The following is a 25211-nucleotide window of genomic DNA, read 5'->3' on the forward strand; positions in this document are numbered from 1 at the left end:
AGGAAGCTGAACCTCCATATTGTTCCTCCGGGTGCACTCGCTCCCCCTCCTAAGGAGTTTCGCAAGATGAACCTCCGTGTTGTTTCCCAGGGTTCCCTCAATACCCTGGCCGTCGAACCAGATCTCTTGGACTCCATCAAGAGAATACAGGGATATGACTCTGAAGCCCACAAGATTAAGCGCTACCTCGCAGAAGGAAAGCCCTCATTCTTCACTATTGCTGAAGATGGCACTTTGTACTTCAAGGGCCGCCTAGTGGTGCCATGTGCAGAGAAAAACCTGGATATGACACAGGAAGTTATGAAAGAAGCTCATGATACGCCTCTATGTATCCATCCTGGTAGTACAAAGATGTACCAAGACATCCGTCAGAGATTCTGGTGGTCTAATATGAAGCAAGACATTGCTCGTTATGTTGCTGAGTGTGACGTTTGCCGTCGTATCAAAGCAGAACATCAAAGGCCTGCTGGAACTCTGCAACCTATCTCTATTCCTGAATGGAAATGGGACCATGTTGAGATGGACTTCGTCACTGGATTTCCCAAATCACAGAAAGGTAATGATGCTATTCTTGTCGTCATTGACCGGCTTTCCAAAGTTGCACATTTCCTGGCGGTCAAAGAAACGATCACTGCTAGTCAGCTGGCAACGCTCTATATGTCCAGGATTGTTTCACTCCACGGTATTCCATTGGTTATCAGCTCAGACCGTGGCAGCTTATTCACTTCAAGATTCTGGGCAAGTTTCCAAGAAGCCATGGGAACTCATCTGTCATTCAGTACTGCGTTTCATCCTCAGTCGCAAGGGCAAGTTGAACGCGTCAACCAAGTTCTCGAAGACATGCTTCGAGCTTGTGTTATTTCCTTCGGCAAGAAATGGGAGGAATCTCTCCCGTATGCTGAGTTCTCTTATAATAATAGCTATCAAGCTAGTCTGAAGATGGCCCCCTTCGAAGTGTTATATGGACGAAAGTGCCGAACCCCTCTGAACTGGTCAGAAACTGGGGAACGTCCACTCTTCGGTCCGGATATTATCCAACATGCCGAAGAACAAGTCCGCATTATTCGTGAGAATCTCAAGACTGCTCAGTCACGTCAGAAGAGTCAGTATGACCGTCATCATAAAGACATGGTCTATCAACCTGGCGAAAAGGCTTATCTTCGAGTCACACCAATGAAGGGTGCTCACCGCTTCGGAATCAAGGGCAAACTAGCTCCTCGATATATTGGCCCATTCACTATTCTCGAAAGGCGTGGAAAAGTGGCATACCAACTGGAGCTTCCGCCGAACCTTTCTCAGGTTCACGATGTGTTCCATGTGTCACAGCTCCGCCGTTGCTTCAAGGACCCAATCCGAGCAGTGGATCATGAAGTGCTCGAATTGCAGCAGGACCTCTCCTATAAGGAGCATCCGGTCCGCATTCTCGACCAAGCTGAATGCCGCACACGTCAGAAGGCGATCAAGTTCCTCAAAGTCCAGTGGTCGCACCATTCTGAAGATGAAGCCACTTGGGAACGCGAGGATCGCCTGCGTGAAGAATACCCCGCACTTTTCCTTCTACCTCCTAAATCTCGGGACGAGATTTCTTGTAGTGGAGGAGTTTTGTAACGCCCGGATAATCAAGCCACAGTAATCCCACGCTAATGGTGCCACGTCACCACAGTTACTGTTGCTAATCTACCGTTAGGTCAAACCGTTTCCAAATTCAAATTTAAATTAATGTCGACAATAAAAGTTTTTCAAAATTTAAAGCAAAAATGTTCGGGAGATGCCATATTTTGCATAAGTGAATATGGTGTAATAAACACATTTTTATAAAATGCCTAGACAATTTAAAATGATTTAAAACAGAAAAGAAAATAAATAAAAGAAAGAAAATACAAAAGAGAAAGCAAACAAAAAAAAAGAAAGGAGAAAACCCCCCAGGACCGTGGCCCAACTGGGCCAAACCACCAGGCCCAGCCGGCCACCCACCCCTCCTTATCCCCTCACCCCCACCCACTCCACCGACACCCACCACTCTCCCCCTCCCTCCCCCGATCCAGATCGGATCGGGCTCGACGCCGCCGCCTCGCCCTCGTCCGCCGCCGCCCGGACCGCCCGACGCCGCCTCGCCCTCGCCGGCCTGCCTCCTGCTCCCCGCCGGCCTGCTTCTCCTCGTCGCCATCGTCCTCGACCACCACCCCGACCCCCGCTGCCCCTGACCCTACGGCCACCATGAGCCGCGCGCCTCCTCTCTCTCCCTCGCCCGTGCTCGTCCCTCCCCTGCCCGCCGCTCGGGGCCGCGCCCCGCGCCCTGCCCCCACGCGCGCGCCCGCAGCCACAGCCGTGCCCACTCGCCTGCCCCGCACCCCTGTCCAGCGCGCACTCGCCGCGGTCTCCGCGCCCCGCGCGCGCTCGGCCGCGCTCGTCGCCGCACCATCCGCTGCTCCCTCGTCCCGTCCGCGCTCACCGCGCGGTGCCGTCGCTGCGGGCGGCGCCCCCTCCCCCGGCTCCCCCTGCGACCACGCGCGCCCGCCGTGGCCGCGCTCAGCCACTTCGTCCGCCCCGCACGGCGCTCGCCGCCGCGCTCACCGCCTCCACCACCGGCCCCACGGCCCCCCTCGTTCGCCCTCACCACCGCCGCGGCTTGCGCGCCCCGCCCTCGGCCTCGTCGCCGCTTCGACCTGGGGGCCACGCCGTGCCACCCCCGCGTGCTGGTCCGCTCGGCTTGACCCCGCCGCGGCGCTCGTCGCTGGGTCGCCGCACCACGCCCGTCGCCCGCGCCGCACACGCGCGGCACCCGCGCCCGCCTGTGGTCCTGGCCACTGCCAGGTGGGCCTCGCGCCCCTGAGCCACTGCCCCTGGGCCCGAACCCCCTAGGGCCAATGACATGTGGGGCCCAGCCCATAGAACGAAAAAAAGAAAAAAGGAAATAAATAATAAAAAAAATAAAAAACTTTAGTTAATTAATTAACTAAATTAATTAAGTTAATTAACCCTGTTTAGATTAATCTAATTAATTAGCGAATTTAATTAATAGTTAATTAATTAGTTAACCCTAATTACCCTAATTAGTCTATGACATGTGGGACCCACATGTTAGATGACTGCTGACGTCAGCATGATGTCATGCTGATGTCATCACAACACTGTTTCGGATAATGTATATATTAAATAATTAAATAAATTCCAGAAATTAATTTAAATCTTTTAAAATTCATATCAAATAAACCGTAGCTCGGTTGAAAATACTTTGTACATGAAAGTTGCTCAGAACGACGAGACGAATCCAGATACGCAGCCCGTTCGTCCGCCACGCGTCCCTAGCATAGTGAACCTGTAACATTTCACCTCCGGTTCATCTGTCCGAAAACGCGAAACACCGGGAATACCTTCCCGGATGTTTCCCCCCTTCGTCGGTATCACCTACTGCCGCGTTAGGGCACAACTAGCACCGCTCATTGTCATGTCACGCATCGTCATGCTTATGTTTGCATTGTGTTTACTGTTTCTTCCCCCCTCTTCTCTCCGGTAGACTACGAGACCGACGCTGCTGCTGCCCAGTTCGACTACGGAGTTGACGACCCCTCCTACTTGCCAGAGCAACCAGGCAAGCCCCCCTTGATCACCAGATATCGCCTATTCTTCTCTATACTGCTTGCATTAGAGTAGTGTAGCATGTTACTGCTTTCCGTTAATCCTATACTGATGCATAGCCTGCCCTTGCTTCTACTGTTGTTACCTTTACCTGCAATCCTACATGCTTAGTATAGGATGCTAGTTTTCCATCAGTGGCCCTACATTCTTGTCCGTCTGCTGTGCTATACTATCGGGCCGTGATCACTTGGGCGGTGATCACGGGTATATACTTATATACTATATACATGACACATGTGCTGACTAAAGTCGGGTCGGCTCGTAGGAGTACCCGCAAGTGGATCTTTGTGGCGGAGCGACAGGGCAGGTTGAGACCACCTAGGTGAGAGGTGGGCCTGGCCCTGGACGGCGTCCGCGGTTACTTCAACATAACACGCTTAACGAGTTCTTGGTATTTGATCTGAGTCTGGCCATTTGGTCTATACACACTAACCAGCTACACGGGAACAGTTATGGGCACTCGACGTCGTGGTATCAGCCGAAGCTCTTCTTGACGTTAGCGACGGAGTGGCGCGCGCCGGATTGGACTGGAACGCCACTAGGCTAGATCTGCTTCCGGCCGCCCTCGCAACGTGCAGGTGTGCAATGGGCGATGGGCCCAGACCCCTGCGCGCATAGGATTTAGACCGGCGTGTTGACCTCTCTGTTGAGCCTAGGTGGGGCTGCGACGTGTTGATCTTCCGAGGCCGGGCATTACCCAGAAAAGTGTGTCCGGACAAATGGGATCGAGCGTGTTGGGTTATGTGGTGCACCCCTGCAGGGAAGTTTATCTATTCGAATAGTTGTGTCCCTCGGTAAAAGGACGACCCGGAGTTGTACCTTGACCTTATGACAACTAGAACCGGATACTGAATAAAATACACCCTTCCAAGTGCCAGATACAACCCGGTGATCGCTCTCTAACAGGGCGACGAGGAGGGGATCGCCGGGTAGGATTATGCTATGCGATGCTACTTGGAGGACTTCAATCTACTCTCTTCTACATGCTGCAAGATGGAGATGGCCAGAAGCGTAGTCTTCGACAGGACTAGCTATCCCCCTCTTATTCCTGGCATTCTGCAGTTCAGTCCACTGATATGGCCCTTTACACATATACCCATGCATATGTAGTGTAGCTCCTTGCTTGCGAGTACTTTGGATGAGTACTCACGGTTGCTTCTCTCCCTCTTTCCCCCCTTTCCTTTCTACCTGGTTGTCACAACCAGATGCGGGAGTCCAGGAGCCAGACGCCACCGTCGACAACGACACCTACGACACTGGAGGTGCCTACTACTACGTGCAGCCCGCTGACGATGACCAGGAGTAGTTAGGAGGATCCCAGGCAGGAGGCCTGTGCCTTGTTCGATCTGTATCCCAGTTTGTGCTAGCCTTCTTAAGGGAAACTTGTTTAACTTATGTCTGTACTCTGATATTGTTGCTTTCGCTGACTCGTCTATGATCGAGCACTTGTATTCGACCCCTCGAGGCCCCTGGCTTGTATTATGATGCTTGTATGACTTATTTATGTTTTAGAGTTGTGTTGTGATATCTTCCCGTGAGTCCCTGATCTTGATCATACACATTTGCGTGCATGATTAGTGTACGGCCAAATCGGGGGCGTCACAATTACCTTGCCTGCTCCTTCCTTATTTGATTTATCTGCAGGCCAGTATCTCGTTCCGCTAGCGACCATCCAAGCGTACCGGAACCCTACATCAGCCACAGAGCCAGAGCCGGAACCACAATTTGATCCTCCATGATAGTCTAATTACCAGTGGGATCCAGAGATGATTGCCAACCAGTGGCAATCAGAGGCTTCTTCTTCTCAGTACGACCCCAGCTACAGCTTTGGATATCCGCCAGGCCAGCCGTGGCAATAGACCAACTTAGGCCAAAAGTCTAAGCTTGGGGGAGTACGTATTTCTCACCGACATTATATTCATGTTCACACACTCATTGCTAGATGTCGGTGCTCATACTTTTTCACTGTAATATCCATGCTAGTTTATTTTCTTTTTCTTGCTTTCTTCTTGCGTGTTTGATAAACCTTAAGAAAAACAAAAAAAATAGTAATAGCTTTTAGCTAGTTTACTTTTCTTGTTGTAGTAGTAACAATTAAAAGAAAACCCAAAAAGATTTCCCATTCTTCTTTTGCTTGTTGGGAGCTTTCCCGTGTAAATAGTTTTATTACTTTTCTTTTCCTTGGGGGTCGATAGGAGAAGACCATGATGAAATTGTTAAAATGGCTCTTATATGCATTATTGTTGATTTAACCAAGAGTCCATATTACCTTGTCCTCTCCTGTTTATTGAATGCTCGCAGATTCCAGCTTAGTCCAATGCACGTGCACTATTATTATTATTGACATCATTCGGTCGTGCAAGTGCAAGGCAATTATGACGATAGATGATGGACTGATTGAGATGAGAGAAGCTGGTATGAACTCGACCTCTCTTGTTTTTGTAAATATGCTTAGTTCATCGTTCCAGATTCAGCCTATTATGAATAAACATGTTTGCAATGACAATTAGGTATTATAGTTGCTTATGCCATGCTTAATTAGCTAGGAGTTTATAATGGTTTACCTTGCGTGCCAACATGCTATTAAAATGGTTGTGATGTGGTATGATGGGGTGGTATCTTCCTTTGAATGATTCAATTGACTTGACTTGGCACATGTTCACACATGTAGTTGAAACAAAATCAACATAGCCTTCATGATATTTATGTTCATGGTGGATTATATCCTACTCATGCTTGCACTCAATGTTTATTAATTTTAATGCATGTTCATGACTGTTGTCGCTCTCTAGTTGGTCGCTTCCCAGTCTTTTGCTAGCCTTCACTTGTACTAAGCGGCAATACTGCTTGTGCATCCAATTCCTTAAACCCCAAAGTTATTCCATATAAGTCCACCATACCTTCCTATATGCGGTATCTACCTGTCGTTCGAAGTAAATTTGTATGTGCCAAACTCTAAACCTTCAAATGAAATTCTATTTTGTATGCTTGAATAGCTCATGTATCAACTAGGGCTGTCCGTATCTTCCATGTTAGGCGGGTTATTCTCAAGAGGAGTGGACTCTGCTCCTCACTCACGAGAAAATGGCTGGTCACCGGGATGCCCAGTCGCATGCTTTATGCAAACCAAATCAAAATAATTGCAAACAAAACTCCCCCAGGACTGTTGTTAGTTGGAGGCACTCGTTGTTTCGAGCAAGCCATGGATTGATGCTTGTTGGTGGAGGGGGAGTATAAACTTGACCATTCTGTTTGGGAACCGCCTATAATGTGTGTAGCATGGAAGATATCGCCATCTCTTGGTTGTTCTGTTGACAATGAAAATATGCCGCTCAAAATATTATTTATCTCTATTTCAAAATCAAGCTCTGGCACCTCTACAAATCCCTACTTCCCACTGCGAAGGGCCTATCTATTTACATTTATGTTGAGTCATCACCCTCTTATTAAAAAACACCATCTGCAGAGCACCGCTGTCATTTGCATCCATTACTATTAATTTATATTGGGTATGACTATGACTGGATCTCTTTTACCATGAATTACAATGTTTAGTCAGTCCTTGATCTTTAAAGGTGCTCTGCATTTATGTTCTGCGGTCTCAGAAAGGGCTCGCGAGATACCATCTTGTTATATCATATTATGATTGTTTTGAGAAAGTGTTGTCATCCGAGATTTATTATTATTGCTCGCTAGTTGATTATGCCATTGACATGAGTAAACATGAGACCTAAGTGTTATTGTAAATATGGTTAGTCATAATCTTTGCTGAAAACTTGAATGCTGGCATTACATTTACAATAACAACAAGAGCAAACAGAGTTTTTAAAGTTTTGCTTTATCACTTTAGTTTATCAACTGAGTTGCTTGAGGACAAGCAAAGGTTTAAGCTTGGGGGAGTTGATACGTCTCCGTCGTATCTACTTTTCCAAACACTTTTGCCCTTGTTTTGGACTCTAACTTGCATGATTTGAATGGTACTAACCCGGACTGACGATGTTTTCAGCAGAATTGCCATGGTGTTATTTATGTGCAGAAACAAAAGTTCTTGGAATGACCTGAAATTCCACGGACATTATTTTTGGAAATAATAAAAAATATTGGCGAAAGAATCAAGGCCAGGGGGCCCACACCCTTTCCACGAGGGTGGGGGCGCGCCTTCCCCCCTGGGCGCGCCCCTGCCTCGTGGGCCCCCTGGAGCTCCACCGACCTCAACTCCAACTCCATATATTCGTGTTCGGGGAGAAAAAATCAGAGAGAAAGATTCATCACGTTTTACGATACGGAGCCGCCGCCAAGCCCTAAACTCTCTCGGGAGGGCTGATCTGGAGTCCGTTCGGGGCTCCGGAGAGGGGAATCCATCACCATCGTCATCATCAACCATCCTCCATCACCAATTTCATGATGCTCACCGCCGTGCGTGAGTAATTCCATCATAGGCTTGCTGGACGGTGATGGGTTGGATGAGATTTATTATGTAATCGAGTTAGTTTTGTTAGGGTTTGATCCCTAGTATCCACTATGTTCTGAGATTGATGTTGCTATGACTTTGCTATGCTTAATGCTTGTCACTAGGGCCTGAGTGCCATGATTTCATATCTGAACCTATTATGTTTTCATGAATATATGTGAGTTCTTGATCCTATCTTGCAAGCCTATAGTCACCTACTATGTGTTATGATCCGGCAACCCCGAAGTGACAATAATCGGGACCACTCCTGGTGATGACCGTAGTTTGAGGAGTTCATGTATTCACTATGTGTTAATGCTTTGGTCCGGTACTCTATTAAAAGGAGGCCTTAATATCCCTTAGTTTCCGCTAGGACCCCGCTGCCACGGGAGGGTAGGACAAAAGATGTCATGCAAGTTCTTTTCCATAAGCACGTATGACTATATTCGGAATACATGCCTACATTACATTGATGAATTGGAGCTAGTTCCGTGTCACCTTATGTTATGACTGTTACATGATGAACCGCATCCGGCATAATTCTCCATCACCGATCCAATGCCTACGAGCTTTTCACATATTGTTCTTCGCTTATTTACTTTTCCGTTGCTACTATTACAATCACTACAAAACCCAAAAATATTACTTTTGCTACCGTTACCGTTACTTCCATACTACTTTGCTACTAAATACTTTGCTGCAGATATTAAGTTATCCAGGTGTGGTTGAATTGACAACTCAACTGCTAATACTTGAGAATATTCTTTGGCTCCCCTAGTGTCGAATCAATAAATTTGGGTTGAATACTCTACCCTCGAAAACTGTTGCGATCCCCTATACTTGTGGGTTATCAAGACTATTTTCTGGCGCCGTTGCCGGGGAGCATAGCTCTATTCTTTGAGTCACTTGGGATTTATATCTGCTGGTCACTATGAAGAACTTGAAAGACGAGAAAACAAAAATTTATCCCTCAACTACGAGGGGAGGTGAGGAACTGCCATCTAGCTCTGCACTTGATTCACCTTCTGTTTTGAGTAAACTAGCGACACCTAAACCTGCTTCTGCTATTAATTCTGATAGGTCGAATGTTATTGATGATGGCACTTCTGCTATGCATGATACTTATGCTGAAACTACTTCTATGCTTGATACTACTGTGCCACTTGGTGAATTTCTTGATGAACAACTTGCTAGAGGTAGAGAGAATGAAATTATTCAAACTGATAATATTGATGAAAGTGATGATGAAGATTCTCCCCCTAAATATCAATTGCCTGTTGTGCCTGAGGGCTATGTTATGGATGAAGAAACTGCTAGAGACTTTCTTGCTTACAATGATAGAAGTGATCTTAAGAAATTATTAGCAAAGCTTAAACAAAAAACTCTGAATGCTAGAATGAAATATGATCCTGCTTATGCTACTTCACCTATCTTTGTTACTGATAAGGATTATGAATTCTCTATTGATCCTGATATAATTACTTTGGTTGAATCTGATCCTTTTTATGGCTATGAATCTGAAACTGTTCTGGCACATCGTACTAAATTAAATGATATAGCCACCCTGTTCACTAATGATGAGAAAAGCCACTACTATTAAATCCTTAAAATATTTCCGTTCTCATTAAAGGGTGATGCTAAGATATGGTTTAATTCTCTTGATCCTGGTTGTGTGCGTAGTCCCCAGGATATGATTTATTACTTCTCTGCTAAATATTTCTCCGCTCATAAGAAACAAGCTGCTTTAAGGGAAATATATAATTTTGTGCAAATTGAAGAAGAGAGTCTCCCACAAGCTTGGGGGAGGCTTCTCCAATTACTTAATGCTTTGCCTGATCATCCTCTCAAGAAAAATGAAATACTTGATATCTTTTATAATGGACTAACCGATGCTTCCAGAGACGACCTGGATAGTTGTGCTGGTTCTGTTTTTAGGGAAAGAACACGAGATGAAGCTGAAATTCTATTGAATAGTATGTTGACAAATCGAAATAATTGGACACTTCCTGAACCAACTCCTAAGCCAACTCCAAAGAAAAGGGGTGTTCTACTTCTCAGTCCTGAAGATATGCAAGAGGCAAAGAAATCCATGAAAGAAAAAGGTATTAAAGCTGAAGATGTTAAGAATTTACCACCTGTTGAAGAAATACATGTTCTTAATTCACCGCATGTTGAAGAAATATATGATCTTAATTCATCACCAACTGAAGAAACTAATAGTCTTGATAACCCGATGCATGTAGTAAAGGTAAATTCTCTCTATGGATTTGATGAAGGTGATATTCCTCACTATAAGTCTGCTAGACAGTGCTTAGATGAGTTTGACAATTTTATTGTTAAACAAGAAAATTTTGATGCTTATTTTGGTAGAAAATTAAAACAAAATGCGTATATGATTGAACACTTGAGTGATTATATTTCTAGTGTTAAAGGTGAACTTAAACTCATTAGTAAACATGCTTCTATGGTTACCACTCAAGTAGAACAAGTACTTAAAGCTCAAAATGATTTGCTCAATGAATTGAATAGTAAGAATAATGACTATGTTGTTAGAGTGGCTACTAGAACTAGTAAAATGACTCAGGAACCTTTGTATCCTGAAGGCCATCCTAAGAGAATTGAGCAAGATTCTCAGAGAAATAATGTAGATGCACCTAGTCCTTCTAAAAAGAAGAAAAAGAAAAATGATAGGACTTTGCATGCTTCAAGTGAACCTATTGCTGAACCACCTGAGAATCCACATGATATTTCTATTTCTGATGCTGAAACACAATCTGGTAATGAACATGAACCTAGTGATAATGTTAATGACGATGTTCATGTTGATGCTCAACCTAGCAATGATAATGATGTAGAGATTGAACTTGCTGTTGATCTTGATAACCCACAATCAAAGAATCAACGTTACGATAAGAGAGACTTTGTTGCTAGGAAACACGGTAAAGAAAGGGAGCCATGGGTTCAGAAACCCATGCCTTTTCCTGCTAAACCATCCAAGAAAAAGGATGATGAGGATTTTGAGCGCTTTGCTGAAATGATTAGACCTATCTTTTTGCGTATGCGATTAACTGATATGCTCAAAATGAATCCTTATGCCAAGTATATGAAAGAAATTGTTACAAATAAAAGAAAGATACCGGAAGTTGAAATTTCCACCGTGCTTGCTAATTATACTTTTAAGGGTGGAATACCAAAGAATTTAGGAGATCCAGGAGTACGCACTATACCATGCTCAATTAAAAGAAATTATGTTAGAACTGCTTTATGTGATCTTGGAGCCGGTGTTAGTGTTATGCCTCTCTCTTTATATCGTACACTTGATTTAAATAAGTTGACACCTACTGAAATATCTTTGCAAATGGCCGATAAATCAACTCCTATACCTGTCGGTATTTGTGAGGATGTGCCTGTTGTGGTTGCAAACGTTACTATTTTAACAGACTTTGTTATTCTTGATATTACCGAGGACGATAGTATGTCTATTATTCTTGGAAGACCCTTTTTGAATACTGCAGGGGCTGTTATTGATTGCAATAAAGGCAATGTCACTTTTCATGTTAATGGTAATGAGCATACGGTACACTTTCTGACGAAACAACCTCAAGTCCTAAGTATCAATTCTATTGGAAAATTCCATCAATTATTTTTGGAGGTTTTGAATTTCCTCTTCCTACTGCCAAGAAGAAATATGATATTCTTATTATTGGGGATGTGCATATCCCCGTTGAGGTAACATAGTGTTATTCAAAATTTCTCCGGTTTCATGTTACTCGAAATGAGTTTGTTAACAAGACTTGATCAACCTTGTTAGTGGATTCCTTTTGATGAGCATGAGATGGATGAAGTCAGAAAGCACAACCTTCTATACCCTCGTTTTAATTTATGTTGTTTAGTTGAAATAAAGTAAAAATAGTATTTTTCTGTCTGTTTTCTGAATTATTCGTGCAATATAAAAATACCCCGAAAATAAAAGTTCTCCAAATGCCCCGAAAATGAAATATGATCTTTTCTAGATTATTTGAGAATATCTGGCACTGAGAACACATCAGGGGGAGCAAGCACCTGGCCACGAGGGTCCAGGGCGCGCCCACCCCCCTGGGCGCACCCCCTGCCTCGTGGGCCCATGGTGGCTCCCCTACACTTATTCCTACACCCACACACTTCTTCCTCCCAAAAAAATCACCAACCAGCTCAAGCATGAGTTCTAGCTCATTTTGCTGCGATTTTCGATCTCCTTGATCAAAGCACCTCTCACAAAACTGCTTTGGGGGATTGTTCCTTGGTATGTGACTCCTCCAATGGTCCAATTAGTTTTTGTTCTAGTGCTTTATTCATTGCAAATTTGTGTTGCCTAGGTGGCCATGTTCTTGAGCTTGCATGCCAAATTTATATGGTTCCATGTAGTTCTAATGCATGATATAGTCTCTAGGCACTTGTGGGAGTAGTTATCAATTTTGTTGAGTTTGGTTCGCTTTTATTTTGAAGTTACTAAAATTTTCAGAAATTTTTCAGAGGAAGAAATATGTTTAGGAAAATGTACCAAGGTGGTCCTTCAAGGAAGCAAGGACCCAGGCTTGCAATGCGTGATGCTGACGATGAACCACCGTGGGAAGCTCAAGTGCGGGCTTGTGAATGGCCTTCAGAAGACTTTATGGATCGAGCAGGAATCAAGGAAGAATTTAACGCATATGTGCGTTACGCTGATCTAGTGGGCTTTGAGGCAGATAAGTGCCGTCGGTACCACTATCTCACTAATTCCTTTGTGAGGAGGTTTGAATTTTCATCGTCACGCAATTCTCAAATTGTCCTGTTTGATCTTTATGAAAATTCTTATACTATGGACTTAGAAGATTTTAATACTGCTGTGGGGTAGCCCTAGTGAACCTCGCAAATCTAAATTTAGAGATTTTCTTGCTGGTATAACTGTGGGTGAATCTAGAGACATAGCACAAGCTACCATTGGGAGTATTCATTTTCCTGCTATACATTATTTTGCTCTCTTCATAGGTAGGTGCATAAATGGTAAGGATGAAGCATGTCACATGTGTGTCCCCTGACCTCAGTGTTCTCATGATGTGTTAGGAGATAAACATTATAATTATGGGAGCCATTGTTGCACATAGGTTGCGTAATAATAGATTTAATGGAGATTTCTTTGGTGGAATTTATGCAACCCGTCTAGCGAATTTTCTTGGTGTAACCATACGTGAGGATGATATTGAGTTGCCCCCTGCTTATTCAGATTATGAGGCTATGGTTTGTCATCGTTTTGTTGTGAGGAACGATCAGTTCCTCCAGTACCGACTAATCTTTGATGGACGACGCACCTATCACGTCGCTCTCCCTGCTTCTACTTTCTTTGACTTTCAGGCAAAGGGGGGAAATTTCATAACCAGGGAGGAGGCGAACGAGTACGAGAGGAGGGCTGAGATAGCTCGCCTCCAAGCTGCAGACCACAATGCAATAACTGTTGCATCCAAGTACGACCGCAACTACAACTTTGGATATCCGCCAAGCCATCCGTGGCAATAGACCAACTTAGGCCAAAAGCCTAAGCTTGGGGGAGTACGTATTTCTCACCGACATTACATTTATGTTCACACACTCATTGCTAGATGTCGGTGCTCATACTCTTTCACTGTACTATCCATGCTAGTTTATTTTCCTTTTATGCTTTCTTCTTGTGTGTTTGAAAAACCTTAAGAAAAAACCAAAAAAATTAGTAGTAGCCTTTAGCTAGTTTACTTTTCTTGCTGTAGTAGTAATAATTAAAAAGAAAACCCAAATAAAGATTTCATGTTCTTCTTTTGCTTGTTGGGAGCTTTCCCCTGTAAATAGTTTTATTTCTTTTCTTTTCCTTGTGGTCGATAGGCGAAGACCATCATGAAATTGTTAAAGTGGCTCTTAGATGCATGATTGTTGATTTAACCAAGAGCCCATATTGCCTTGTCTTCTCCTGTTCATTGAATGCTCGCAGATTCCAGCTTAGTCCAATGCACGTGCACTATTATTATTATTCACATCGTTCGGTCATGCAAGTGAAAGGCAATTATGACGATATATGATGGAGTGATTGAGATGAGAGAAGCTGGTATGAACTTGACCTCTCTTGTTTGTGTAAATATGATTAGTTCATCGTTCCTGATTCAGCCTATTATGAATAAACATGTTTGCAATGACAATTAGATATTATAGTTGCTTATTCCATGCTTAATTAGCTAGGAGTTTATAATGGTTTACCTTGCGTGCCAACATGCTATTAAAATGGTTGTGATGTGGTATGATGGGGTGGTATCCTCTTCTGAATGATTCAAGTGACTTGACCTGGCACATTTTCACACATGTAGTTGAAACAAAATCAACATAGCCTTCATGATATTTATGTTCATGGTGGATTATATCCTACTCATGCTTGCACTCAATGTTTATTAATTTTAATGCATGTTCATGACTGTTGTCGCTCTCTAGTTGGTCGCTTACCAGTCTTTTGCTAGCCTTCATCTTGTATTAAGCGGGAATACTGCTTGTGCATCCAATCCCTTAAACCCCAAAGTTATTCCATATGAGTCCACTATACCTTCCTATATGCGGTATCTACCTTCTGTCCCAAGTAAATTTGTATGTGTCAAACTCTAAACCTTCAAATGAAATTTCGTTTTGCATGCTCGAATAGCTCATGTATCAACTAGGGTTGTCCGTATCTTCCATGTTAGGCGGGTTATTCTCAAGAGAAGTGGACTCCGCTCCTCACTCAGGAGAAAATGGTTGGTCACCGGGATGCCCAGTCCCATGCTTTATGCAAATCAAATCAAAATAATTGCAAACAAAATGTAACATCCCAAATTTTCAATTTGGAATGTTATACAATAGAACAGCATTGCATATCATATTTTTTTTGCATCTTGGCTAGATCCTAGAAATTCTACGCAACTCATGGACCCACGGAGAGAGTTGGGGATTTCGTTATTTTCATATTTGGGTTTTCTGAAATTTTGAAAATAGGATCATTTGATTTTATTTATTTTATCTTCAATTATTTCAATAATAAAAATAAGAGAGAGGGAATAAAATGACTTTCCCAAAATAAAGAAATATTGAGGATTTAATAATAAAATCAAATAAGATTTTATTTCGGACTTTATCGCTATTTTATTTGCCTAGGAAAAATATGTGTTTTTCGAAATTTCATTTTAGGCCCAAATAAATGTTCATCTTGTCCGGCTTGTTTTTAGAGGACGGGGAAAATTTATTTCGGTATTTTTTGAGTCTGTTTAGTATTTCTTTTATTTGTTTCTCTGCATGGAATTTTTTTTTAAAGAGTCCACCGCCTTAGAGGGGCCGTACCCGACCCGGACTCGCCGGCCGGCCCGTTTAAAAGGCCGCGACCCGAACCCGCCGCCAGCCCAAGTTGCCGCCCCCGCAAACCCTAACCCTAACCGCGCCCCGCCGTCGCCGCCGCTGCCGACGCCGGTTGCCGCCGCCGACGCCAGAGCCGACGCCCGACACCGCCGCCCCGCCGCCTGACGCCGCCGCCCCGTCGTCCCGCAGCCACCCGCCGCAGCCCCGCCGTCCCGCCGACCCCGCCGGAGCCGCCCGCCGTCGCCGGAGCCCCCCGCCGCCGCCGCCGTCCCACCCACCGGAGGTAGCCGCCGCCGCCCCGCCCGACCGCCGGTTTTCTCTGAAAACAGATCGGTTTTTTTTCGCGAAATCCTAGATCTGTATTTTTTTTTCTTGGTTCGTTTTTTTTGGTTTATTTGATTTGCGGACGTTCGTTTTAACGAACGGTTTTCGTCGTTTAACCACAGACAGCGAACGTTCGTTCGCTATCCTGTTCGTGAGTTTTTCTTTCTCTCGGATTTTTCGCGGTTGTTTTCGATTGCGATTTCCGATCTGTTTTTCGTTTTAGTATAACTTTCGTTCGTTTATCGGAATCAGTTGATTCAACCGCCTAGAGTTTCATCACGAAACCCTCTTTCCGTTTAATCAACCTGAACAAGTTTTGCTACTGTAAAATTTGACTTAGGCCAGATTAGTAAACGGAGATTGTTTCTTTCACCGTTTGAGTTTCGTTGCTTCGTTCGATTTGATTCTTTTTGCAAACTGGAGTTCTTAAGTTGAACTTTCTGGTTAGGTCTCTTATTTTGAGTTTTACCCGTGCACCCTTGCTTGATGGCTTATGTATGTATTGTTTGTTTGCGATCGAGTACCCGGAGTGCGAAGCGTGCTACTACGAGTCTCTAGGTTTCACGGTTTATCAGCAAGGCAAGTAACACTTTGATCATACCTCTTTACCACCCAATTCTATTGCATTAGATCAACCCTCAAACTATTGCATGGTTAGGAACTTTTTAATATGTGGGTTTTGGGAAGTAGATGAGGTAGTACCTATTGCCCTGTTTATTATCAAACCGTTGGGAGTTACTTCTACGTTTGCTTATATTGCTATGCTATGGTCGTAGACGTGGATTGGGTTTGAGCGAATTTCCATGACAGATATGAGGATGTTAATTAACGGTTCAACTTAACGTGGTTACTTTAATTCACATCTAGGTGGATTAAGGCACCTGGGGAACCCAGTGTTGCCTGTATTTTTGGATATCCCGGAGTACCCGTGAGATTATCCTATGGACCGCCACCCAGGCTCAAAGGGATCATGAGATTATTCATGCTAGAAACTTCCATGTGCAGCCACAAGCTATTATGGGCTCTAGCATAGTTGAGTATGTTGCATGACCTCTTTCAGTGGTGGGCTAGCAGATGTAGGGGAAAGTAGGTGTAACTGTCCACCCGGAGTAAAGAGTTATTGTTTTTGAAAGACTGTGTCTCGGTCATCCGTTTCTCAAACACCATGTAGTGCGAGAAATCAAACGGAGGAGATCGAGTCTTGTGGGGAAAAGTGCGCAAACCTCTGCAGAGTGTACAAACTAACCATGGTTAACCGTGTCCCCGGTTATGGACATCTTGAGTATCTAGTTCTTGGATTATCATGTGAATCTCATCATCATGTTACTTAATCTAATTTGATTGGGTTAATCACGTTCTTAATTGGGATTGAGTTGGAGGTACCTTCTCAATGTTTAACAACCACCATAATAGTTAAATAAAATTTATTTCTTTGCATTAGGGAAAAATTTGCTTTTCGCAAAACTATAACCATAGAGCTTTCCACCAGCCATATATGCATGTAGAGATAGCATTATTCTGTTCATTACTCTCTATGTGTTACTTTGCCAGCATATTCCATGTGCTGACCCATTTTCGGGCTGCAACGTTCATGATGCAGACTTTTCAGACGACGAGTAAGGTGCCATAGGTCATGGTCTTATACTCAGTGATGCCGTTGGAGTTGATGGACTCACTTTATCTTCCAAGCCTTCCGCTGTTATCGTATTTAGATGGCATTAAGCCATATTTATTGTAATAAGTTCTCTCTAGAGACTATTCGATGTAATAAGTGTGTGATTGCCACTCTGTGATAAATCCTTCAAGTACTGTGCGTGTCAGCATTACCGATCCAGGGATGACACTGATGCACAGAGACTAGACTGTTTGAGGTCTAGTCGCTTCAAGATGGTATCAGAGCACACGCTGACTGTAGGACACGACCACTAAGCTAAAGCCCTAGATCACTACTCTCTTCTCATTTCTGACTCCTCTCCTTTCTTCCACTCTTTTAGGATGGCGGATGCAAGGAACAAGTTCGCGCAACCGGATGGGGATACACCTTTTGGACGACACTTGAAGGAAGTTACTAGGTACCTGAACATCGGAATACCAAGCTTCACCGGGACCTACAACGCCACACTACCAGAAGAGGAGCGTTGGATGATTCAAGTTCAAGTTCCAGGAAGGACGTTCATGCCAGCCACTGAGCCCATAGAGTTTTCCTTTGATGCACCAACCTGGAGTCTAGGAAAGAGCATGGCAGCCCACATCACCATGGGACGCATTGGATAAGTGTACCACAATGATCTCAAGGATATTATCTATCAGATTTGTGGTTGCTGAGACGAGCAATGGGAGATGATTAGCACCAGGAAGGATAGATCTATTGCAGCTTTCATTCAGGAGTTAAACCAGCGCATTCGTCGCCAGGAGAACCAGATGTGCGCAGGCATGATAGATCTGAAGAAAGCAATGACAAGGATCACGGAGCTGGAGGAAGAACTCAAGTCTACACGCGATGGATATGAGGAGGAAATCGCAACATTATTGGAGAAGAATGACGACCTGATAAAGAAGATCGGAGTATTCATGGGAGACCCCACACCAGGAGGAGAAGATGACGATTCCACTTGTCCGGAGAACTACATCATCATCGATGACACCGATTCTGACCCCGATGATAGTGATGATGATTTGGAGGATGAAGCCAGAGCAGATATCATGGAGTCTTCGACCGATCAAAATTTCTAGTAGACCACCAAATTAGTAGTAGTATTTTCCCCATGTATATAGTATAGTCCAAGCACTTTGTAACGATAGTTAGATCGATTGTATGCCTTGTTTGAATTGACTGGAGTGATATGATTGTGTTTGTCTCATGTGCATATGGGTAGTGTTTTCCCTCTAGATCTCATTCTATCCTATTTTCTCATCTTTTCTAAACCCATAAGATGCCTCCGAGACGCAACACCGGATTTGTTTTCCCACCGGAGATCACTCAGTTGATTCAGCAGCAGAATGCCCTGATGCAAGTGCTAGTTCAGAACCAAGGCAACAACAACAACAACAACAACCCACCACCACCTGTTGATCACTTAGCCCGTTTCTTGAGGCTGAATCCGCCGGTGTTTTCCAGCAGCACCGAGCCGATTGTTGCAGATGATTGGCTCCGCAAGATTGGAAGGGATTGACCACTGCGGGATGCACAGATGCGGAGAGAGTACGTTTTGCCGTGCATCAGCTTGATGGACCCGCAGCATCATGGTGGGAGACAGCCACTCACCCCATTGACACTGTCACATGGGACCAGTTTCAGCAAGCTTTCCATACTGCCCATGTTTCAGTAGGAGCTATGGCCATGAAGCATGAGTTTCGCAACTTACGCCAAGGAGGATGTACCGTTGGTCAATACGTGGAGGATTTCAGTAAGTTAGCACGTTATGTCCCAGATGACGTTGCTATGGATGCAGCTAAGCAGGAGAAGTTTCTGGAAGGACTGAATGATGAGCTGAGCATGCAGTTGATGGTGGCAACTTTTAACAACTACCAGGAGTGAGTAGACAGAGCTCTCATGATTGAAGGGAAGCAGCAGTAGATTGAGAGCCGTAAGAGGAAGTATGGACAAGGAAAGTACAGTACAGGATCTCATCAGAAGCCTCGTTTTTCCCCGAACTCGGGAGGACACCTTCAGCATAACCATGGAGGTCACAATCACAATGGAGGGAGCTCGCACAATCATAGTGGCCCCAAGAATGGCAATGGGAATTTAGGAAGCAACAGACAGAACCATACCAACCCATCAACCCCAGCCAAGAGGGATCTGAGCCACATTACTTGTTTCAAGTGCCAGAAGACTGGACATTCTGCAACTGAATGTCCGGAAGCTAAGAATGGAAATGGCAATGGAAGCTCGGGGACGAAGCCGAACCCTTTCAACAGGGGACAGGTGAACCACGTTAACGTGGAGGAGGTTGAAGCACAGCCTGATGCAGTAATAGGTAAGTTTTTGGTTAAGTCATTTACTGCAATCGTTCTTTTTGATACCGGTGCATCACATTCATACATATCAAGGGGATTTGTGGATAAGTATTAGTTGCCCACCAAAGTTCTTAGAACACCTATGTTAGTAACCTCGCCAGGAGCAGAGTATATGGCAAGCCAAGGATGTTTTCAGATGCCATTGGCCATAGGTAGGCATGTTTTCCCCTCAGACCTAATAGTTTTGGAGTCGCAAGGTTTGGATGTGATTTTGGGAATGGATTGGCTATCGATGTATGGAGGAAACATCGATTGCGCCAGTAAGACGACCTTGCTTACTACCCCAGAAGGAAGAAGGATTAAGTATGTATCCCGGCATGTGCCGAAGAGGACTCAAGTGAATTCCTTATCAGGAGTTGTACAGGAGGAAGTGCCAGTGGTGAAGGATTTCCCTGACGTATTTCCAGAGGAGTTGCCAGGCATGCCACCGGATAGAGACATTGAGTTTTTGATTGAGCTTTTGCCAGGCACAGGGCCGATATCTAAGAGACCGTACAGGATGCCCGCTAAGGATTTGGAAGAAATTAAGAAGCAGATTAAGGAGTTACTGGATAAAGGATATATTCGCCCAAGTTCGTCACCTTGGGGATCACCAGTACTTCTAGTGGAGAAGAAAGATGGATCGTTGAGGATGGTTGTTGATTATCGTGGATTGAATGAAGTAACAATCAAGAACAAGTACCCACTGCCGATGATCAATGATCTGTTTGACCGACTACAAGGAGCTAAAGTATTTTCCAAGATTGATTTGCGATCAGGATACCACCAGTTGAAGATTCGAGAGCAGGATATACCCAAGACAGCTTTTACCACAAGGTATGGGCTATATGAGTACACCGTTATGTCATTTGGCCTGACTAACGCACCTGCCTATTTCATGAACATGATGAACAAAGTGTTTATGGAGTTTTGGATAAGTTTGTCGTAGTGTTCATTGATGGTATTCTGGTCTATTCGAAGAATGAAGAAGAGCATAAGGAGCATTTGCGTTTGGTACTTGGAAAGCTCAGAGAACATCAGTTATATGCCAAGTTCAGCAAGTGTGAGTTTTGGTTAAAGGAAGTTGGATTCCTTGGACATGTTATATCCGGAGAAGGAATAGCAGTAGATCCCACCAAGGTTAACACTGTGACAAATTGGGAATCACCCACGTCAGTTGGAGAGATCCGGAGTTTTCTTGGACTCGCAGGATACTACCGGAGATTCATTGAGAATTTCTCGAAGATTGCAAAACCTATGACCGAGTTGTTGAAGAAGGACACCAAGTTCAATTGGACGGAGGAATGTGAGGCTAGTATCCAGGAGTTGAAGAAACGTTTAGTTACTGCGCCAGTGTTGATTCTGCCAAATCAATGCAAGGATTATGAAGTATATTGCGACGCTTCTCGTTGAGGACATGGAGCAGTGCTTATGCAGGAGGGAAGAGTTGTTTCATATGCCTCACGACAGCTTAAACCCCATGAGTTGAATTATGCTACACATGATTTGGAGTTAGCAGCCGTAGTGCATGCGTTGAAGACATGGAGGCATTTTCTCATCGGAAACCATTGTGAGGTGTACACGGATCTCAAGGGTTTGAAGTACATTTTCACACAGAAGGAGTTGAATCTCAGGCAAAGGAGATGGTTGGAGCTCATCAAGGATTATGATAGGAGATTGCATTATCACCCAGGGAAGGCTAACGTAGTAGCCGATGTGTTGAGCCGCAAGAGCCATGTCAACACACTCATGACTGGAGAGTTACCCAAGGAGTTAGCAGAGGATCTTCGCGAACTATGTTTGGAAATAGTTCCGAGAGGCTATGTAGCAGCATTGGAGATTCAGTCTACTTTGATGGATAAGATCAGAGAAGCTCAGAAGACAGACAAGGAGATTGCTGAGATAAAGGAAAGGATGAGTAAAGGAAAAGCCAAGGGATTTCGTGAGGATGAGCACGATACCTTATGGTTTGAGGACTGCGTTTATGTGCCCAATGATATAGAGATCAGGAAGTTGATCTTGCAAGAGGCCCATGATTCGCCGTATTCAATTCACCCAGGAAATACCAAGATGTACCTGGATTTAAAGGACAGTTTCTGGTGCACCGGAATGAAGAAGGATATTGCGGAGTATGTAGCAGTTTGTGATGTATGTCAGAGAGTGAAGGCAGAGCATCAGAAGCCAGCAAGATTGCTACAACCATTGCCGATACCCGAATGGAACTGGGATAAGCTAGGCATGGATTTTATCACGGGATTGCCCAGGACTCGTTCAGGCTATGACTCGATATGGGTTGTAGTCGATCGTTTGACGAAGGTAGCTCATTTCATCCCAGTACTAAGTTGGCAAAGATATACATGACCAGGATCGTATGTCTGCATGGAGTTCCAAGGACCATTGTATCAGATAGAGGAACCCAGTTTACCTCAAAGTTCTGGCATCAGTTGCACGAAACTTTGGGTACCAGGCTAGAGTTCAGTACAACCTTTCATCCACAGACAGACGGACAGACCGAGAGAGTCAATCAGATTTTGAAGGACATGCTGAGAGCTTGTGCGCTAGATTATGGATCCAGTTGGGATGATAATTTACTGTATGCAGAGTTTTCTTACAAGAATAGCTACCAATCTAGTTTGAAGATGGCCCCTTTCGAAGCTTTGTATGGAAGGATATGTAGGACACCGTTGTTGTGGGATGAAGTTGGGCACCGTCAGTTCTTTGGACCAAATTTGATTAAAGAGTTTGAACAGAAGGTGAAGTTGATTCGCGATAGGCTCAAGGTAGCCCAGTCCAGGCAGAAGAGCTATGCAGATTCTAAATGCAAGGAGACAGTTTACGAAGTTGGAGACAGAGTTTATCTCCGTGTGTCCCCACTTCGAGGTGTTAAGCGCTTTGGGGTTAAGGGAAAGTTAGCGCCACGTTTTGTGGGACCATACAAAGTTTTGGAACGTATGGGAGAAGTTGCTTAGAAGTTGGAATTGCCCGAAGGATTGTCAGGAGTTCACGATGTGTTCCATGTTTCTCAGTTGAAGATGTGCCACGCGGAGATGGCTGAGATACCACTGAGAGATATAGTGCCAATGGAAGCGATTCAGCTGGATAGTGATCTGACCTATGAGGAGAAACCAGTCAAGATTCTCGAATATGCCAGCCAAGTCACCCGCAGCAAGGTTATCAAGTTTTGCAAAGTTCAGTGGAGCCACCATACCGAGGATGAAGCCACCTGGGAGCGAGAGGAAGATCTACGGAAGGACCACCCTCACCTATTTTCTAGCCAACCCGAATCTCGAGGGCGAGATTCATCTTAAGGGGGGTAGGTTTGTAACATCCCAAATTTTCAATTTGGAATGTTATACAATAGATCATCATTGCATATCATATTTTTTTGCATCTTGGCTAGATCCTAGAAATTCTACGCAACTCAAGGACACAGAGAGAGTAGGGGATTTCGTTATTTTCATATTTGGGTTTTCTCAAATTTTGAAAATAGGATCATTTGATTTTATTTATTTTATCTTCAATTATTTCAATCATAAAAATAAGAGAGAGGGAATAAAATGACTTTCCCAAAATAAAGAAATATTGAGGATTTAATAATAAAATCAAATAAGATTTTATTTCGGACGTTATCGCTATTTTATTTGCCTAGGAAAAATATGCGTTTTTCAAAATTTCATTTTAGGCCCAAATAAATGTTCATCTTGTCCGACTTGTTTTTAGAGGACGGGGGAAATTTATTTTGGGATTTTTTTAGTCTGTTTAGTATTTCTTTTATTTGTTTTTCTGCACGGAATATAAAAAAAAGAGTCCACCGCCTTAGCCGGGCCGTACCCGACCCGGACTCGTCTGGCCGGCCCCTTTATAAGGCCGCGGCCCGACCCCGCCGCGAGCCCAAGTCGCCGCCCCCGCAAACCCTAACCCTAACCGCGCCCCGCCGCCGCCGACGCCGCCGCCCGATGCCGCCCCCCTCCCGTCGTCCCGCCGCCACCCGTCGCCGCCCCGCCGACCCCGCCGGAGCGGCCGCCCGCCGCCGCCGTCCCGACTGCCGGTTTTGTCTGAAAACTGATCGGTTTTTTTTCGCGAAACCCTAGATCTGTTTTTCTTATTTTTCTCGGTTCGGTTTTTTCGGTTTATTTATTTTGCGGACGTTCGTCCGTACGTTTGTTTTAATGGATGGTTTTCGTCCTTTAACCGCAGACAGCGAACGTTCGTTCGTTAGCCTGTTCGTCAGTTTTTCTTTTTCTCGGATTTTTCGCGATTGTTTTCGATCGCGATTTCCGATCTGTTTTTCGTTTTAGTATAACTTGTCGCTCGTTTATCGGAATCAGGCGATTCAAGCGCCTAGAGTTTCACCTCGAAACCCTCTTCCGTTTAAGAAACCTAAATAAGTTTTGGCTACTGCAAAATTTGACTTAGGTCCCGATTAGTAAATGGAGATTGTTTCTTTCGCCGTTTGAGTTTCGTTGCTTCGTTCGATTTGATTCTTTTTGCAAACTGGAGTTCTTAAGTTGAACTTTCTGGTTAGATCTCTTATTTTGAGTTTTACCCATGCAACCTTGCTTGATTGCTTATGTATGTATTGTTTGTTTGTGATAGAGTACCCGGAGTGCGAAGCGTGCTACTACGAGTCTCTAGGTTTCACGGATCATCATCAAGGCAAGTAAAACTTTGATCATACCTCTTTACCCCCCAGTTTTATTGCATTAGATCAACCCTCAAACTATTGCATGGTTAGGAACTTTTTAATATGTGGGTTTTGGGAAGTAGATGAGGTAGTACCTATTGCCCTGTTTATTATCAAACCGTTGGGAGTTACTTCTACGTTTGCTTATATTGCTATGCTATTATCATAGACGTGGATTGGGTTTGAGTGAATTTCTATGACAGATATGAGGATGTTAATTAATGGTTCAACTTAAGGTGGTTACTTTAATTCACATCTGGGTGGATTGAGGCACCTGGGGAACCCAGTGTTGCCTGTATTTTTGGATATCCCGGAGTACCCGTGAGATTATCCTATGGACCGCCACCCAGGCTCAAAGGGATCATGAGATTATTCATGCTAGAAACTTCCGTGTGCAGCCACAAGCTATTATAGGCTCTAGCATAGTTGAGTATGTTGCATGACCTCTTTCAGTGGTGGGCTAGCAGATGTAGGGGAAAGTAGGTGTAACTGTCCACCCGGAGTAAAGAGTTATTGTTTCTGAAAGACTGTGTCTCGGTCATCCGTTTCTCAAACACCATGTAGTGCGAGAAATCAAACGGAGGAGATCGAGTCTTGTGGGGAAAAGTGTGCAAACCTCTGCAGAGTGTACAAACTAATCATGGTTAGCCGTGTCCCCGGTTATGGACATCTTGAGTATCTAGTTCTTGGATTATCATGTGAATCTCATCATCATGTTACTTAATCTAATTTGATTGGGTTAATCACGTTCTTAAT

Source organism: Triticum aestivum, chromosome 7D (assembly GCF_018294505.1).
Source record: "Triticum aestivum cultivar Chinese Spring chromosome 7D, IWGSC CS RefSeq v2.1, whole genome shotgun sequence".
In the NCBI taxonomy this organism is placed as follows: Eukaryota; Viridiplantae; Streptophyta; class Magnoliopsida; order Poales; family Poaceae; genus Triticum; species Triticum aestivum.